Here is a 15,316-nt window from a genome sequence, read left to right as displayed (position 1 = left end):
CTATCCCTGATTAATCCCTGCCTCTCCAAGTGGAGAATCATCCTGTCCCTCAGAATTTTTTCCAATAGTTTCCCTACCACTGATGTTAGACTCACTGGCTTGTAATTACCTGGTTTATCCCTACTATCCTTCTTCGACAATGGTACCACATTCGCTGTCCTCCAGTCCTCTGGTAACTCTCCTGTGGCCAGAGAGGATTTGAAAATTTGTGTCAGAGCCCCTGCTATCTCCTCCCTTGCCTCACATAACAGCCTGGGATACATCTCATCTGGGCCTGGGGATTTATCCACTTTGATGCCCGCTAAAACAGCTAATACTCCCTCCCTTTCGATGCTAATTTGTTCAACTACATCACAAGCCCTCTCCCTGATCTCTACACCTACATCGTCCTTCTCCATAGTGAACACAGATGAAAAGTAATCATTTGCATTTATATAGCACCTTTCACAACCTCAGCACCTGCCAGACTGCTTCACAGCTAATACCCTAGACCCATCGTCCCCCATCCTATTTCCAAACAGGCATCTGATGTTCTCCTGCAGATCCAGTTACATGAGGGGTTACTAAACCTCCAGGATTGTCCTAGAGTCTCCAGGAATTAAAGTTTAATTTCTAGGAAACTGCTTTAAACAACCGAGGAGAATTTCCTATTCATTTTCAGAACATAAGAGACAGGAGGAGGCATAGGCTGCAAGGCCCCTCAAGCCCGCTCTGCCATTCAATAAGATTATGGCTGAATTTTTGCCTCAACTCTACCTTCCCGCCCTATCCCCGTGTCCCATGATTCCCTTTGTGCGGAAAACCTATCAATCGCAGTCTTTAATATACTGATCGACTGAGCAGTCACAGCCTCTGGGGTAGAGAATACCTTTGAGTAAAGAAATTTCTCACCTTAGTTCTAAGTGGCTGACCTAGTTTCTTTCAGCACATTCTTTTATTAATTATAAAAATATTGGAGGTGGGAAAAAAGGCCATTTGACTGATGGTCAAAAATCATCCGATCAGATAATGAAGAGTTTGTCTGATTTTTGATTTTGATGGACTTTTGGGAAACCACTGTCAGGAATGTGGGGTGTGGCTGTTGGAAGTAGCAGGTCATGTGATGAAACCTTCTGGAATACATCCAATTAAAGTTATAAAATCTAAGTTACAGCCTCTCGATGTGTGGCTGAGCTACCAAAATCCACCACCTCACTTTATACGGGAGCCAGGAAGAACAAATACTTTTTGGAAAACATGTGCTTTTCATTGGTAGCTGTGCCTACAGCTGACAGGTTCCAACTCTGGAATTTTCTTCCTTGAACTCTCTACCTTCCTTTAAAATGCTCCTTAAAACCTACTTCTTTGGCCAAGCTTTTAGGTCACCTGTCCTAATATCTCGTAATGTGGCTTGATGCCAAATTCAGTTTTAGAAGGTTCCTCTGAAGCACCTTGGAATGTTTTTACTGTGTTAAATGTGCTGTTATGCAGACCCCCACCTGCCAAGAATGAGGCATATTAATTTTGTCATATGAACATTGATTTTTTAAACTGTTGCCAGAGGGAGGAAATGACTTAGAGTCATAGAGAGATACAGCACTGAAACAGGCCCTTCGGCCCACCGAGTCTGTGCTGACCATCAACCACCCATTTATACTAATCCGACTTTAATCCCATATTCCCTACCACATCCCCACCTTCCCTCAATTCTCCTACCACCTACCTACACTAGGGGCAATTTACAATGGCCAATTTACCTGTCAACCTGCAAGTCTTTGGCTATGGGAGGAAACCGGAACACCCGACGGAAACCCAAACGGTCACAGGGAGAACTTGCAAACTCTGCACAGGCAGTGCCCAGAACCGCTGGAGCTGTGAGACTGCAGTGCTAACCACTGCGCCACTGTGCCACCCTTATTAAGCAGATCAGCCATGGCTGGAAAAAAAATTTGCATACTAACAGACAGTGCTTGGAAGGACAAAGGGGCTATTCCCTGATCCAATTTAACCCACAATGGACTTTGAGCACCAGGTATTGTGGGTAAGAAGAGACATTTCAGGATCGGCTAAGATAAGAGAATCCACAAACAGACGTGGTCAGACCAGCTAGTCACATGACTAACCTGCTTGGCAACCTGGGTTTTTCTGAATTGTACGAACAGTTTAAACCGAGAGACTGCAGAATGCTCCTGGAGTGAAGTAGACCTCTCCTGTATGTCTGCTCCCATCTCTTTCTCACAGAACTCCAAATCCACTGAAGACACATGAACCCCAAGAGAGAAAAGTCTCCAACCTCGAACAAGGTTTAAGAAGAATATTGAGCCCCAATGAAAAGCAAGACCTACCTACAATCAAGGACTTTACAGCGAGCTCGAAGAACAGTAACCAAAACCATCTTCAGATATTGCCTCAAACTTTTCCACTTTATCTCTTCTGCTCTTTTCTATCTCTATCTGCATGTCTGTATCGCGTATGCATGCTAGCGTGAGCTCTAACCCAATTAGAGTTTAATATTCATAAAATTCAACCTTTTTTCTTTAAACCTAAGAAAACCTGTTTGGCTAGTTTCTTTGCCTTATAATTGGAAGTTAGTGAACAAGGATTCTCTAAGTGGGAGCTAAAAAAAACCGGTGTGTTTAAAATTAAACCCTGTTACGGTAAGACCAGGTGAAGGCTGAGAGGGAACCCAGATCCCTTTCTCACCTGGTCATAACTGCTATATAAATGGAAGTTTGTTGTTGTTTGACACTCCTATTCACAGAGAAGCTGAAATGTTTGCCAATCACCTGACGCAAATTACAGATTTCAGTTTATTGATCGCTGCGTCCCTGCCTCAGAGTTTCTGTCTCATTGGATGTTTTCTGACCAGCAAGTTGTAATAAAGCCTGGTTACATTTCATCAGCCATGGTCATTATTCACTTTAGAAGGAGGCATCGCAGAGACAAGACTGCATGGAGCAGATGGAATCTTTCCCACCTTCCGCTTGCCAGGAATGGCCTGGGAAAAGGCAACTGGGAGAAAGATGCTGATTTTTAACTCCTCGTCCTTTGCAATTCTAGATTAAAGTGGAAACAAGAAGCTTTACCATAGTGTAAAAACTACATTGTATGGTGCAGTTCAAACTCGATCAACAAATTCCATTCCTTGCTTGTGCACACTGCCTCAAACTAGTTGTCAGATACTGATTCCAAAGGGAATTTTGGACAGAAATTCCGATTGTCTAAGTTTATATAGAAACATTTAAAATGCTCCTGTTACACTTCTGTGGCGTACTAATTTTAAACAAGTGTTAAGCCAGGATATTTGGGCGGTGCAGTGGTTAGCATTGCAGGCTCACAGCTCCAGCAACCTGGGTTCAGTTCTGGGTACTGCCTGTGCGGAGTTTGCAAGTTCTCCCTGTGACCGCGTGGGTTTCCTCCCATAGCTGAAGACTTGCAGGTTGATAGGTAAATTGGCCATTATAAATTGCCCCTAGTGTAGGTAGGTGATAGGAGAATGGTGGGGATGTGGTAGGGAATATGGGATTAATGTAGGATTAGTATAAATGGGTGGTTGATGGTCGGCACAGACTCGGTGGGCCGAAGGGCCTGTTTCAGTGCTGTATGACTCTAATATAGGAGTAAGAATAGTCCACACAGGAATGCAATAATATTTAACTTAATTAATCTTATTTAATAGAAGTGTTGAAAATTATGAAGGGTTTTGGTAGAGTAGATCTGGAGAAACTTTCCACTGGCAGAAGGATTGGTAACTCAAGGACACAGAGATAATGTAATTGGCAAAAAAGCCAAGGAGAGAGAATAATTTTTTTTTTATGCAGCAAGCTATGAGGATCTGGAATGTACTGCTTGAAGGGGGGGGGGGGGGGGGTGGAAACAGTTTCAATAGTTACAGTTAAGAGGCAATTGAATAAGTACTTAAATACTTGATGGGGAAAAAATTTACAGGGCCATGGGGAAAGAACAAGGGAGTGGAGCGAATTGGAAAGCTTTTTCAAAGAGCTGGCACAGGCACAAAGGGCCAAATGGCCTCCTTCTGTGCTGTATGATTCTCTGAACGTAATGTAGTAAGAAGAATTAAGTACTTGTACCCTTAGAAGTCTACAGTGGTCACTGAAAGTGATATGAAAAGTGAAAGTTTGCTGGTGAAAGAACACCTGTATCATTACATTGGGAAATGGTACATGAAAGGGAAAACAACATGTGGAAAATAGCCTTAAAAAGTCCATAAAGATCAAAGAGGGTTGAGCTTCAAACAACAGTCTGTGTTAAGTTGACTGCTTTTAGGTGGGGCAGATATGGAGCAGCTAAACTGGTCGAGAATAATAATTAGCCTGGGTTCCCACTTCTGTTCCTATCCAGTGAACCTCTGATGGAAAGAATTCACGGGCAGAATGCATAAACGGGCTGCGGATCAGCTGTGACACCATCATGGTCAAAGATTCTGTGGCCACTTACTCATTGTATCGACTTCCACCACAAGGATGGCACTTGTGCAAAGGTAGGACAAAAGTGTCAGTCCCATATAGGTGTGCTTTGCTTTTCCTTCAGAGGACAATTTTAAATCCTGCAGTAAAACAGGGCCATATGATCTCCTTTTCATATCCAATTAGGTGGCTGCCAATAATATATTAGCTCACAATAGGAAGTGCAGCATCTCCACCAGCTGTTAAGAGGTAGACCTTATCAATATCCAATGTGAAGATTGTCAACACAGCGCCAGTACTGTAGATGGTCACTGTGTGACAACAAGTAATGTGGATAAAAAACAAAACTTCTACTTGAAGGAAAACTTTAAAAGGGGCCTTGCGCTTTTCAAAATAGGTTGGCAAGAAAGATGTCATCATAAACACACATGGCGGTGCAGTGTTGAAATGTACTGCAGCATCAGTCAAACACGTTGGGGTCCCACAGATAAGAAATGACTACCAGAAGAAAATCCTGTGACAACGAGGAACAGTTCTTTTATCAGTGCCCTGGTAAAAGGGAAGAGTAATATGGTGCCTTCCCACTCACCATGTAGACAGCTGGCAAGCTCCACCAAACACCTTCACTTCCTACCTGTTGAGTGCAGAAGGGGCCTAGACTAGCTGTGGCTCAGTGGACAGCACTCTTGTCTCTGAGTCAAAAGGTTATGGGGTCAAGTCTCACTTCAGAAACCTGAGCTCAAAATCCAGCTTTATGCTCCTATCACAGAGTGCTGAAGGTGTTGCCTTTTATTTGAGAGGTTAAGCTGAGGCCTGTATGCCCTCTCAAGTGGAAGTAGAATCCCGGAATGGTTCAGCACAGAAGGAGACTATTTGGCCTATTGAGTTTGCACCAAAGTATTTCTCCTGAATTCTATTGATCGCCTTTTTAATTATATCATGAAAGATAATATTCAGCCTGAATTATGGGTATGAAAATAGGACTGTTTTTGGCAATCTGATGCTAGCAGAAGCGACTGTCATTGATAGAAGAGGCCAATACCAACCTCTGTAAAGGATCCCACTGTATTATTTTGAAGAAGAACAGGGGAGTTTATCTACAGTGTCCTGGTCAATATTTATTCCTCAACTAACATCACTAAAATTAGATCATCTAGTCATTGCTGGCTGTCGGCAGATTGGGTGCTGCAGTTCCAACATTACAACAGTCACTACACTTTCAAAAGTACTGCATCAGCTGTACAGCAGTTTGGGATCTCCTGAGGTGGTGAAAGGCTCTATATAAATGCAAGTTCATTCTTTTATTAGTTCAAAGCACCTCTTTGCATTTGTAACTCTGCAACAATAATGGGAACAAAAGGAGATATCAGTGAGCCGGGAGAGAATATGACTGGTAGGCTGATTCCTGCAGCTGCTGGACGTAGATCTAGAAGGGATTGCGGAACAGGAAAATTCCAGTTACTCCCCATCAACTCTGTCCCTGCCATAGAGTGCTTGCAATCAGCACTCCCATGTACTTTATTGAATCTACTTAACCTCCCAAGGGAAGGTTTTGCAAAGTGTCACCCTGCCCTCCTCACAGAGAGTCCAGCACCATGCCAGACTGCAGAGTTAACTTTATATTGTACATAAGCAGTTGCCCATCTTCCTCAGGAACCATCTCATTCTTCCCAATATTCAAAGCCTGGTAGTCAAGAGGCTGCTTGGGCTAAACTGCCCGATAATCCCAAGGGAGGATCTAGTAGGATAGCTCTTCCAAAGAGCTGGCACAGGCACGATTGGCTGAATGGCCTCCTTCTGTGCTGTACTGTTCTATCACACTATGATAATGAAGATACAAGGGATTAAATGGGCTGCAGAGATAAAAAAAAAGAGAAAGGAACAATAAAATGGAAACAATGAACAATACAGTAATGTTGCATCACAGTAGTTAATTTAAACGTATACTTTTTCATGACAGGATTATCTGAAAGCATTTAATTCCATTTTTGCTTAATTCTGGATTAAAGCAGATCAGCCAACATCAGGCAAGGAACTTTAATCAGGTGCTATGTGCATTTTCAAATCACTTGTAATGCAATTAATGAATTCCACCAATTAAAGGAATATTCATTGCTGCAAATCAATGCTTGTTCTAGTCATCCAATTACATGTTACTTTACAGACAAAACTAACAACACTGGTCTCATTTCTACAAACTTACCAAGAGCCTCCCACTTTTATTTGTTTTGATTGATTCAATAGAACTCTCTTGTCCACTTTGAGTAAAGATTGCAATTATCGGCTTGTGACAGTTGTTCACCTTATATGTTTGCTGTATGCAACAAGTCACTGAGAAGCAAATCTGGCTGGACATAGCAACAGTTTCATCACATGACCTCCGACCTCCAACCACCCCTTCTCTCCCCCTCCCCAAACACTACCACCATTGGTCGCCTGACACGTCCATTTCATGGTGCCCCTGCTCTCCCACACCAATCAGAATGCAAACTGACTCTTCATTACCTGATTGGATAATTCTTGGCTGTCAGTCAAATAGTCTTTTTTCTGGTATAATGAATAAAGAAAAATGTTCAAAGAAAACTAACATAAAAAACCACTTTTTTATAGCCCCTATGATTTTTCTCCTGGGATTGCTCACAGCAGTGTGGAGATTACAACAACAACCTATATTTATATAGCGCCTTTAATGTAATAAAAATCCCAAGGTGCTTCACAGGAGTGTTGAAAAAACAAAATATGACACCGAGCCACATAAGGAGGTAAAAGGTCAGATGATCAAAAGTTTGGTCAAAGAGGTCGGTTTTAAGGAGGAAAGCGAGGTAGAGAGAGGTATATGGAGGGTATTCCAGAGCCTGGGGCCTAGGCAGCTGAAGGTGCCGCCACGAGTGGTGAAGCAATTAAAATCGGGGATGCTCAAGAGGCCAGAATTAGATGAGCACAGATATCTCGGAGTGTTGTGGGGCTGGAGGACATTCCAGAGATAGGGAGCGGTGAGGCCATGGAGGGATTTGAAAACAAGGATGAGAATTTTAAAATCAAGACATTGCTTTACCAGGAGCCAACGTAGGTCAGCGAGCACAGGAGCGAGCGGGGACCAGGATTTGGAGCACGATATGGACGTCAGAGTTTTGGATGACCTCAAGTTTACAGAGGATAGAATGTGGGAGACCAGCCAGGAGTGTATTGGAATAGTCAAGTCTAGAGGAAACAAAGGCATGAATGAGGGTTACAACAGCAGATGAGCTGAGACGGGCGAAGTTGGGCGATGTTACGGAGGTAGAAACAGTGACATGTGGTTGGAAGCTCACCTTGGGGTTCATTCGTCTTTTGCAAAAGGTCCCTAAGGATCAAGGGGCATTTTTCCTTCAAGTATTTATCCAATAATTAATGCAGAGAAACTGGGCTGTGCAAGGGTGAAGCCAGTGCTGTTGCATATCTGTGATATGTGGTTACACCCTTGTTCAAAAAAGGGTGTGAAGGTAAACCCAGCAACTACAGGCCAGTCCGTTTAACCTTGGTGGTGGGGACGCTTTAACAATAATTCTGGACAAAATTAATTGTCACTTGGGCAAAGGCAGGTTAATTAGGGAAATCCAGCACGGATTTGTGAAGGGCAAATCATGTGTAACCAGCTTGCAGGAGTTTCTTGAGGAAGTAACAGAGAAGTTTGATCAGGGCAATGTTATTGATGTGGTGTACAGGGACTTGCAAAAAACATTTGATAGACTTGTGAGCAAAGTTATAGCTCATGGAATAAAAGGGACAGTAGCAACATGGATATGAAGTTGGCTGAATGACAAGAAACAGAGAGTAGTGGTTAATGGATGTTTTCTTTGGGGAAGAGAAGATTGAGATGAGATCTGATAGAAGTGTTCAAAATCATGAGGGGTCTGGACAGGGTAGATATGGAAAAACTGTTCCCATTGGTGGAGGGATTGAGAACAAGAGATCACAGGTTTAAGGAAATTGGCAAAAGAAACAATAGCGGGGACATGAGGAAAAACCTTTTCACACAGCGAGTGGTTGGGATCTGGAATGCGTTGTCTGAGCGTGTGGTGGAGGCAGGTTCAATCGAGACACTCAAGAGGGATTGAATTGTTATCTGAAAAGGACGATTGTGCAGGGCTATGGGGAGAAGGTGGGGGAGTGGCACTAGGTGAATTGCTCTTTCGGGGAGCCAGCGCAGACACGATAGGCCAAATAGCCTCCTTCTGTGCTGTAATAATTCTGAGCTTTCATTCTACTGGCGTATCTGTCCCTCAAACTGCAGCAGAAACGGTAGGGAATACAGGCCTGGCTGTATGTGCACAGAAAGCTTTGTACTCATATAATTAAACAGGGAGACACAGAAATGCTATCTACCTAGTCCAGCTCTTATAGAATCATAGAATAGACCGTACAGAAGGAGGCCATTTGGCCCATCGAGTCTGTGCTGGCTCTGTCGAAGAGCAATTCAATTGGTCCTGCTCTCCTGCTCTTTCCCCTTATCCCTGCAATTTTTTTCTCATTCGAGTATTTATCCAAACCCCTTTTCAAAGCCAACAGTCAATCAATACTTAGGTCCTGTAGCAGCAAACATGCTTCCCAAGCCATTGTGGAGTTAAAAGAATTATAGCATTATAGCTTGACATTCCAAATTCAAATTAACTTAATGTGTTCATAAGGTCTAAGATTTATGAATAACTCCATCTACTGTAAATCTAAAGCGTTTTTCTGGTTGTTCAACTCCTGAAAAAACTATCAAGGGCACACAGCGACGTGGTTTAAGGAGGGCTAGCATGGGAATGTCCAGAGTTCAGATTATCTTTTGCTGGGGACAGGATTATGGGGACAGAAAGTCTCTGAAAGTGCTGACTCAGTGTCAGGAGCAGCAAAAATCCTTTAAATGGCACTTTGGTTTGCCTCATTCTTAACAGCAAGAATTTGGCATATTGGTGCTTGAGAACCATGATCAAACTCCAGGTGGTTAAAAGTCTTCATCCAGGGGCTACATTATTCATTTAGCAATACGGCACTGGAGAGTATTAATGACAGTGAAACAGCACAAGTGTCTATTTGAAAGATGGCCAGTTTTTCTGGAAAATTGAACTAAGTCATTCCTGTGCTGGTTCTGTCTGGAATTGGCATGTTAAATGTTGAAGAATCATTAGATCAGGTATTGAGTTTTGACATAGGAACAGGAATAGACCGTTCAGCCCTTCGAGCCTGTTCCACCATTCAATGAGATCATGGTTGATCTGGATCTAACTCCGCCTTGGCTCCATATTCCATAATACCCTAGCCTAGCAAAAATATGTTGATCTCAGATTTAAAATTAGTAATTGAGAGAGAATCTATTGTTTTTTGTGGGAGAGTGTTCCATACTTATACTCCATTTTGCCCAAAGAAGTGTTTCCCAATTTCTCTTCTGAATGGCCAGGTTCTGATTTTCAGGTTATATCACCTTATCCTCGACTCCCCACCAGCGGAAAAAAGTTTCTCTCTTTCTACCCTATCAATTCCTTTTAAAATCCTAAAAATCTCAATCAAATCACCACTTAACCTTCTATATTCCAGGGAATACAAGCCTAGTTTATGTAATCTCTCCTTGGTAATCTAATGCTTGGTGCTCTGGTGAATCTGTGCTGTCCTCCTTCCAAGGCCTTTCTAAGGTGCGGTGCCTAGAGCTGTATACAATATTCCAGATGGACTGTTTTGAACTACCATTAATCAAACATAACTGAACAGAGGTAACATACACGGGAAGGAAGGAGAGAGAGAAACAAGATGAGTCCATTTCTAACTGTAGACCCAAGGTGAAAAGCTATTGCTCGCTGGGAACAATTGTGAATCATTGAACGAAGAAGGGTTTAGACTAGAAGGTCTGGTTGTCATGTTTTTGCTGAGTATGTCTTCAGCATTTTGACAGTAACTGATAGCTTAGATGGAATGAACTGTGCGATCTTAGGGTGACCTGGTAAACGCTGTGGGATGTTCGGGAAGGTACTGGTGAGACAAACTGTAACTGCAGGTTCCTGTTACAGAATGAGACTCCTAATCATCCCTGTGAATCATCCCTTCAACTGATTCTGTCTGTCACAGTCTTCCCTTCAATCTACAAGCTTTTAAAAACATAGGGTTAGTGCTATCTGATCATGAATTCTTAATATGTATAAAAAAAGGAAACAATTTGTAGTGTCACATATCCTGGGTGAATGTGAAATATAGACCTGAGGCTTCTTATCACTGTGACAAACCGCACAATACCATAAATAAAAATCAAACATAGAGAGCATGCAGAGGAGATTTACCAGAACCATAGCGGGACTTCAGTAATGTGGACCGACTTAGAGAAGCTGGGATTGTTCTGCTTAGAGCAGAGAAGGTTAAGGGAGATTTTAATAGAGGATTCACAATCATGAAGGGTTTTAACAGAGCAAATAAGGAGAAACTGGCAAGATGGTTGGTAACTGGAGGCCACAGATTTAAAAAGCAGAGGGGAAATAAGGAGAAATTGCTTTACACAGTGAGTTGCTGTGATCTGGAACGCGCTGCCTGAAAGGGCGGTGGAAGCAGATTCAGATTTCAAAAGGGGATTGGATAAGAAGGAAAAATGTGCAGGGCCATGGGGAAAAGCAGTGGAATGAAACTAATTTCATAGATGAGTTAGGCCAAATGATCTGTTTCTGTGCTGTAGATTCTATGTAAATGGACTGTTCTTTTAAAGAGCTAGCACGGGCATGATGGGCCGAATGACCTCCTTCTGTATTGTCAGAGTCTATGATTTTATTACACAATGTAATTACAGTGGCTACACAAACAAACTATCTCGAAATGATGCAAGTCTCTGGTCATTTCTTCATGTATTGAGGTTCACTGAGTGATGAATACTGTTCTGCAGAGAAAGTCAATCCCAATGACTCAGTGGAGCACACTCCCCAGTGTGGACTGAGCTGTATAAACCAGGAAGGGACCTGGTTTGATCCCTGATTTGTGCTGATCTTTCCAGAAATGGTCTAAAATAGGGAAGGGGAACAGGCCATGGGTTGTGCTCCAGATAGCAATCTTCTGTCCACCTGCTGTGTCAGGTTGGGGCAGCATCAGGCTGATGGTGTGATGACCCCTCTCTCTCCATCCATAGTCGAGAAAGCTGATTGGTGATTCAACAGACGATAAAAAGATACCCAGATGAGGAACTGAAGCCTCCGAAGGAACCCTTGTAGCCCAGCACGTAAAAGGAGGGAACCCAACCTTCTTAGCTGCTTCATCAATGACCTTCCCTCTATCGTAAGGTCAGAAGAGGGGATGTTTACTGATGATTGCACAGGGTTCAGTTCCATTCACAACTCCTCAGATAATGAAGCTGTCCGTGCCCACATGCAGCAAGACCTGGACAACAATGAGGCTTGGGCTGACAGTTGGCAAGTAACATTCTGTCCACACAAGTGCCAGATAATGAGCATCTCCAACAAGAGAGAATCTAAACACCTCCCATTGATATTCAACAGCATTACCATTGCTGAATCCCACACCATCATAATCCTGGGGGTCATCATTGACCAGAAACTTAACTGGACCAGCCATTTAAATTCTGTGGCTACAAGGGCAGGTCAGAGGCTGGGTATTCTGCAGTGAGTAACTCACCTCCTGACTCCCAAAAGTATTTCCACCATCTACAAGGCACAAGTCAGGAGTGTGATGGAATACCCTCCACTTGCCTGGATGGGTGCAGCTCCAACAACACTCGAGAAGCTCGACACGATCCAGAACAGAGCAGCCCGCTTGATTGGCACCCCATCCACAAACATTCACTCCCTTCACCACCAACACACAATGGCAGCAATGTGTACCATCTATAAGATGCACTGCAGCAACGCACCAAGGCTCCTTAGACAGCACCTTCCAAACCCGCGATCTCTACCAACTAGAAGGACAAGGGCAGCAAATACATGGGAACACCACCACCTGCAAGTCCCCCTCCAAGTCACACACCATCCTGACTTGGAACTATATCGCCGTTCCTTCACTGTCGCTGGGTCAAAATCCTGGAACTCCCTTCCTAACAGCACTGTGGGTGTACCTACCCATATGGACTGCAACAGTTCAAGAAGGCAGCTCACCACCACCTTCTCGAGGGTAATTAGGAATGGGCAATAAATATTGGCAGTGCCAGCAACACCCACAACCCATAAATAAATTTTATAAAATGTTCGGTGAGGGCAGGGAGAGTGGGAGGGGGAGGGGGAGGGGCAAGTCGATCACTGCTGCCGGGGAAGGAAGAAAATCAAAGGAGGAAACACTACACAGACTTTCCCTTTAACAGGTGGCACTGTTTTATCCATCAGTTGGATGGACAGAATGCAGGAATTACTGTATGGCAAATCGCATAATGGAGTGTCCCCTGTGTGGTGTCATATCCTTTGATGTACTCTACCAGCAGATGCCTTATTAATTATTCATAGCAACAGATGTAAGGTATTTCTCATTATTTATAAAATGAACTGAGCTTAAGGGCTGAAGGAACTTGATCCCTAGAGGCCATCATTACAGACAAACATTCTCCAATATCCACCTGTTCAGGTGAAGGTGAGTGGCTTAACTGAACAGATGGTTCAATAGATAGACCGTACTTAAAGGAACAGCATAGGCCATTAAACCAGTTAACACAAACAAAACTGCTCTTCCACAGCAAGTCTCACTCAGTATTAGAGTGTCACTTGACCTTTCAAATTGACGAGATAATCCAACAGTACAAAGGAGGGTGGGGAGGGGAGGGGGGAGAGGGGACTGGAGGGGAGGGGGAGGGGAGGGGGTAGGGGAGGGGGGAGAGGAGGGAGGGAGGAGGGGATGGGGGAGGGGAGGGGAAGGCAGGGGAGGGGTGGGGGAGTGGAGGGGGGAGGGAGGGGGTAGGGGAGGGGGGAGAGGAGGGAGGGGAGGGGAAGGCAGGGGAGGGGTGGGGTAGGGGAGGGGGGAGGGGAGGGGAAGGCAGGGGAGGGGTGGGGGAGGGGAAGGGAGGGGAGGGGTGGGAAAAAGAGGGGAGGGGAGGGAAAAAGAGGGGAGGGGAGGGAAAAAAGGGGAGGGGCGGGGAGGAGAGAGGACAAGACAGAAAGGAATTGGACAGAAATACAAAAATAGAGGGCAAGATCAATGAATAATATAATTTAATAATAACAATCCCAGCAGGAGGAAGCACCACTGATACACTCCACACCTCAGTGCATTCACAATTCACAGCCCACCTTGCTTGCATCCATACACAACACTGTATTTTCATTCTGATTCAGGTTTTCTATGCTGAGGCTCAATGTTCAGATAAAAGTAAGAAAGACTTGCATTTATATAGCACCTTTCACCACCTCAGGGTGTCCCAAAGCACTTTACAGCCAATGAAGTACTTTTGAAGTGTAGTCACTGTTGTAATGTGGAAACACGGCAGCCAATTTGCACACAGTAAGGTCCTACAAACAGCAATGTGAAAATGATCAGATCACCTGTCTTATAGTGATGTTGATTGAAGGATAAATATTGACTAGGGCATTGTGAATAACTCCCTGTGCTTCTTCAAAAATAGTGCCATGGGACCGGAGAGAGCTGACATGGCTTCAATTTAGCATTGTATTGGAAATATAATACCCAACAGTGCAGCACTCTCTCAGTACTGCCTTGGAGTATCAGTTTAGACTTTAGTGTGCAAGTTCCACCACCTGCAAATTCCCCTCCAAGCCACACACCATCCTGACCTGGAACTATATCGCCGTTCCTTCACTGTCACTGGGTCAAAATCCTGGAACTCCCTTCCTAACAGCACTGTGGGTGTTCCTACCCCACATGGATTGCAGAGATTCAAGAAGGCAGCTCACCACCACTTTCTCGAGGACAATTAGGGATGGTCAACAAATGCTGACCTCGTCAGCAATGCCCACATCGCGTGAAAGAGTAAAAAAAAGTCTCTGGAGTGGGATTTGAACCATAACCTCCTAGATTAGAAGCAAGGATGTTACCAACTGAGCCAAGGCTGACATTATCACACATCAGCAAAGTGGGCACTGCAAGGCAGCCAATGTCTAAGAGACTTTCCCCCAGTAAAGAGTGAGCGTAGATTGTATTCTCTGGTTCTACTGTTTCAGACAAAGTGAAATAACTGTCATAGCCCATATCATCCACTCAGTGATCAGATTTGCAGTACGGTACAGGAAAATTGGCACATTTCACAATGAACCTCCAGCCTTTCTCTCCATTGTCATCTTGCCTGTGTTTTATCTATTTTATTGCCTCCACTATGGTCGTTTACCTCTGAACTTTCCCCTGTTGCTCACCCTAAATGCCAAGTAGGCCAATCTCTCTGTTGAAATCCAATAGTCTTATTCCATCGCTTCCACTAACTCATTCTTTTCCCAGGCCTAACCTTTGTGGAACTCCTTCCCTCCAATCTTTAGGCTTTAAAACCCAAGCTTAGTTCCACCCATTACTCCTTAATTTAATTTGTCTTCTCTTACTTTCTTCAACCTTGCTGCTGTCCTTCACTGTGGACGTGCCTCTTCCCCTTCCTCAGTGAAGAGAACATGGGGAGAGAGAACTCACAGATTTCATTTGTTGGATGAGTTTGACTGCACACCTGGAATAGAAAGCAGATCACCACCTTTCCTGCTGGCAGCATCCTGCTCCCTCAGCCTGCGATTGGCTCCAGACTGCGATCCTTGCAGACACGAAATGGATCCAGATCACAGAAGAAGTAGAAAAGCTTCTAACGCTGTCAAGTAGTTAAATTAATTGCTTTGGTCCAACCTCGTTAATCTTAGCAACAGGACAAGACACTATTCCTTGACGTCCAATCAAGACTGACTTAACATCTATTTTTAAACTCTTCTCAACCCATGAATAGCTCCTATCTGTACCCATTCAATCAGCCCAGATGCTATCCAGTAAAA

The 15,316-nt window shown here is 43.9% G+C and overlaps 1 protein-coding gene across 8 annotated transcripts in view; it reads right to left on the bottom strand.

The window, feature by feature from the left end:
• The window catches only part of LOC137348206 (SRC kinase signaling inhibitor 1-like), a 348,246-nt gene that overhangs the window by 104,020 nt on the left and 228,910 nt on the right, over nucleotides 1–15,316 (bottom strand). The gene's annotated exons all lie outside the window — the stretch shown is intronic.

Source organism: Heterodontus francisci, chromosome 33 (assembly GCF_036365525.1).
Source record: "Heterodontus francisci isolate sHetFra1 chromosome 33, sHetFra1.hap1, whole genome shotgun sequence".
NCBI lineage: Eukaryota > Metazoa > Chordata > Chondrichthyes > Heterodontiformes > Heterodontidae > Heterodontus > Heterodontus francisci.
The sequence above is the reverse complement of the archived record's forward strand: the minus strand, read 5'-3'. Positions and strand labels throughout refer to the sequence as shown.